Source organism: Mycteria americana, chromosome 8, assembly GCF_035582795.1.
Source record: "Mycteria americana isolate JAX WOST 10 ecotype Jacksonville Zoo and Gardens chromosome 8, USCA_MyAme_1.0, whole genome shotgun sequence".
Lineage (NCBI taxonomy): Eukaryota > Metazoa > Chordata > Aves > Ciconiiformes > Ciconiidae > Mycteria > Mycteria americana.
The window spans coordinates 4992131-4997081 of NC_134372.1; positions in this window are offsets into that span (position 1 = coordinate 4992131).

Below are 4951 nucleotides of genomic sequence, written 5' to 3' on the forward strand. Positions count from 1 at the left end.
TGATAATGCTTGTTTGGTTTTTTGTTTGTTTTGAATTGCCTGATGGCACAGATGACCACCTGAGCACTAGGAAGGAGGGGGGTCGGATTTGGTCGGATCAGTATTTACAAGTCTAATAGTTACTCCAGTAGAGTGGCAGGGCATTTCTCCTCTCTGAGCCTGGCCTGTCATCATTTTTCATGGTACTTTCACGAGCAGTCGCTGTCACGCACTCGAAGGAGCACAGGGCAGCCGTGTGCATCCCTCCCGCTGGATGCTCAGCCACCTTCGCCGACAGCTGGAGCTCAGCGCTGCGTGATGCCAACAGCACTGATTCACCCCATCAGGGCTTTATCTTCACTCCTCAGCCAGTTACTACCTTAGCGAAACCCAGGATTACGAGGCAAAAAAAAGAAAAAGGGTATCAAGTGCAGAATACAAAAAATCCAGATTGTTTTGGTCGCCCTGGCTGAGAAACACGCTGGTAGTTTTTCTTCTATTAAAAGCCCAAATCGAAATCCCATATGCTGGGAGCCATCTGCATAACTCAAATGGGTGAAAAATAATCAAGCTCTTCTTTTATTTCCCTTCCCCAACCTCCCATCTCATCTTTTTATTTTTCTGGCATGATGCAGTCCTGTTATTTAAGGCTGGAGTGGTCATGGGGAACCCTTTGAGCCACCTATTCCCCGCAGCCCAAGGAAGAAGAGTCATATCAGGGGTCTGGCTCCTGGGGGAGACTCAGCTTTTTGTAATTAGAATAATTAATTACTAATGCCTACAAAAGCCTGAGAGAGAGGGAAAACCACCTTGCATCTTGCTCAATAGTAGCATCTGCAATTGCAAGGGCAGAGTCTTGCCTTTTTGTTTGTTTGTTTGTTTTGCTTTGCTTTTTTGGCCTCCTTGATGCTTCATGACTAAGTGATATAAAGTCCTTCACAACTTGGGAAGTAGATCTGATCTTCATCTAGGTGAGTGCCCCTCACTGGTACCTTCTCGGTGTTTGACCTGGTGACCAATTAAGTGTTTCTTTGCAAAATGAAACTACTTGAGTAGATGGGAGTAGGGGAAACTTTGCTTAGATGAGCTTAGTAACTACAAGAAGTCCCATCTGCTGAGAGAGCAGTTTTCATCTCCTCCTGGGAATACAGCCCTGGCTTTCCACTGCCTGGTTTATGGGCAGGTGTTGGGGCTGGTGGTGATGCAGTGATAGTTTTCCTGTTTTGCATATGGCCTGACTTTGCTAGGCTTGCTTTGAGGGGGACACCAGATTTATGAGTCCCAGCAGAGTTTACAGTAGATAGAGGTGCGTTACGCTTTGAATCCAATTCCCTTTCTGCTCTCTCCCATTGCTTATCCTCCCTGGCCCTCTGGCAGTGCTCCCTGCCTGCTCCCCATAGCTGCCGTGGGGTGCCAGCAGCAGTTCCCTGTGGGTATAGGGCTGGTGTCCCTGTTGTGTTGCCTCTATAATTTCCCTGGGATCCCACATCCTGGGAAGCCATCCCAGGGCGCCTTCCCACGGGCTCTGTGCTTGGAAGCCCCCCAGGGCTTTGGTGGCTCCAGATGACAGTTCATGTTGGTGGAAACTCTTGAGATGACTTAATTCCCTCCCTTTCCCTAATCCAAGTTGGTTTCTCACCCCACTGTGCTCAGGGAGCATTACCCAGATGGCTTAGATCAACAGCAGCAGTTGAGCTGCTTTAGTTGATCAGCAGGGACTGCATCTCTCATTTTGATTCAGTGACGCTTTGGGGATGTTTTCCCCCATGGATATTCATCCCTGTACCTTACCCCCCCTGGAGCGAGGGCAGGTGTTGGCAGTTATTGCACCAAGGGGAGCGAGAGGTTATTGCTTCAGTCTTTGAGGGACGCAAAGGGAGGAAGCAAGAGGAGAGCAGCTGAAAGATGGGGAAATGAGGAGTGCTGAGACGATGGGAATATAAAACTTATCTGTCACTTTCTAAAGAAAATTTTTTTTAATTTTTTTTTTTGATGTGACAAAAGGTGGAAGTGAAAGGAAGAAGGAAGTTGCTGGTGCTGAGGAGAAACATAACTCTCCTGGGGAAGTGCTGGCCAAGGGGCAGAGAGCTCCTGTGACCCTGGCTGGGTGTGGGAACCTGAGGGATGTCCCAGCCAAGGGCTGTGGTGGGACGGGGGAGATGGGGCTGCCCTGTGTACCCACCCCATCCCACCCCACCCCACAGCTCCAGGAGTCTCCAGACAGCAACACTCCGGGGCGGGGAAGAAGCGAAGCCTGATTAAGGCGCTGCTGGGCAAGGGTCCGGGCTGCTGCGGCTGCAGAGTCCCTGGGGCAGCCTTAGGATGAGCAACGTTTAGGATTTGCCTTCTTGTGGCAAATACCACTGGGGTGTTCAGCATGTAACCGTATTGCACCAGTGGTTTTTGGTTTCTCGTGTTGTTGGAGTATTTCCACGTGAAACCCAGAGTGTGTGGGTGCATGGCACCGTGAGCTCGAACTGGGGCTGTCCTCTGCAGGACCTCCCTTCAGGGCTGGGGCAAAAAGAGCCAAACTGAGCGCAACTAAGAGCCTTTTGGAGGAGAATCTTGCTTTTTTCCTCCTTTGGAGTCAAGAGTGTTTTTGTATTGAAAATTTGCAGGAATGTGCAGCCGCCCTTGTTTACTTTTTTAGAATAATGATTCCTTCACTTGCAGTGGCTCCAGTTCAACAAAATAATTAAATGTATGCAGAAATCCATTTAGGAAAAATACAGCTTTTAAGTGTGTGCTCTAAGTCCTGAAATCCCGCTGATGCCTATAGCGATCACGGCTGGGCTGATGCTGGTGGGTAGCTCCTGTGCCGGCTGAGCACCAGTGCTCTCCTGGGTGGAAGCACTGAAAAGAAAGCAGTGCCTCTGAAGGGCTGGAAAAGCAAATGTTGAATGTGAAATGCTGTGTTTCAGGAAGCTTAGCGTGGTGGTTTTGCTCACTTACATCTTGAGACAAGAGCCAGAGATGCTGCTCTTCTAGAAAATTCTTCTATTTTCCGGTGGCCTTCTGCAAATATATTTAAAGCAAGAGAAAAAGCAGCGCTGTGCTTTGTCCCAGGAGAGATTTCACATGCAGTGCTGCAGTGGAAAACGCGCTCTTCCAGCATCATGGAAACCTTGGAGCACTGTTTGCTTGGTTTACAGAAGAGGTTTGAAGTTGACCTGCCCCAAGTGCTAGGGCCTGGGGGGGGTCAGGCTGGGAGGGCTGCAAGGTGGGCAATGGCAGCTCCCTGTGCCTCGTTACGTGAAAGGTGGAAAGGCAAAAGCCTTCACATGTGTCAAAGGCCAAGCAGAGGCTTGAATGAAGCCAAGGCATTGCAGCCAGATGTGCTGCAGAAGGATGACCCCTGAAAGTCAAACCTGAAGGCAGGGGTGAAGCCACCCACATGCCATCACTGTAGGAAACTGTATTCCCTGCTTTTCTGCTGTACATAAATTCTTGTTGCTACATGTGATTTATTGGAAAGTCACTGCACCTGTTAGCTGTTGTCTCAGGAGGAGTAAAAAGGAAAACTAAGGGTAATACTAGCACTGGTGAAAGATGGGCTCAAAGGAGCAATCGGCATCGGAGGCATCCAGCTGTGGCTCAGGAAACTCTTGTGTTTTTTCCTTCCAAGTCCTTTTTGGTCACACTTGAGAGATTTTGCAGCAATCTGTAAATTCCCCAAAGAAAAATATTTAGGGGGACTTTCTTTCCAACAATGAATGATGCCTTAATGTTTTGTAATATTTTTATGAGTAAATACTGCTAGGAAAAGTGCTGAGCTTTTGCTGAGAAGTCATTTGGTGCAAGAGCAGAGGGGTATCAAGTGTCCAGTGAGCCACGCAGCAGACTGCGCCCCATGAAGGCATCCTCCTGCTAAGGTAGAATAACTTTCCTAAGGATCAGTTATCACCTCCTGGAAAGGAAGGTGACAGGAAGGGTTTGTTGGATCCTGCCATTCCTGATACACTGAAAAATTCTTTACAGAATTGTCATGAGTTGGCCCAGGCATTTCTCTTTCCTGGTATATTTACCCCTGACTTTCTGCAGCTTTTCGGAGAGCTTGGCTGCCTCTTAGGCTTTTGTATTGCCACCTGTCTCTTCTTTCTCTGTTCGGTCGGTCTTTCCAATGGGACTTCATCTGACTTCTGAAGTCACACCTACATTTTTTTTCATGTGCAGCTTGTGCATCGAGCCCTATTATCTGGCAAATGCAAAACTGGTTATATTTTAACTGTTACTTCTGGGAGAAGATTAGAGATCTCCTCCTGTTTGGAAAATAATTGTGCAAAACCTGGAGGTCTTCTGAGGGCATTTGTTGAATTTGTGGTTTTGTGGAGGCAGGAGGATGAATTAATAGATTTCAAGATTTCCACCAGTGCTTCTCTGTAGGTCTTCTAGCTCTCTGCCTTTGTTTCAAAGCTTACAATTGGGATAAGTGACTTTTTCAGCAACGGTTAGGTGGAAATCCCATATAAACCCCAAGTATTACAACACTATCTTTGTACACGCAGCACTTGTGGAGTTAGCAACCTCGGTAAAGAGCCAGAGGATGGCTCTGAAGAAAGGTGAATTATCATGATGACAGTGACAGCAGCCGTGACTTTATAATTAAGGCTGATTTTATAACACCAGTCTGAGGACACATTCATTTGCTGTAAACTGTGGTCATCCTAATCCCTGTACCCAGCATGGTGTGCATGCTCTTAGCAATGCTGTCAGTGGTGTTTGGGGCTTTGGACATTGGACGGGCTTATGTGGTGATGCAGCTTCCAGCTTGGAACTGGCTTACGGTGGGCATCTCGGAGCTCAGGCTGTGGGTCTGGCTGGACAGGGTGCCCTACCAAGTCTGGCTCTGGTCCTACTCCTAGAGAGAACACAGATCCTCACCCTTCTTATCATGTAGACCCTAAAGTGCTCAGATAGAAATATTTACAGACTCATCCCTGACAACGGTACATCCATCCCTGCGCTCAAGCTA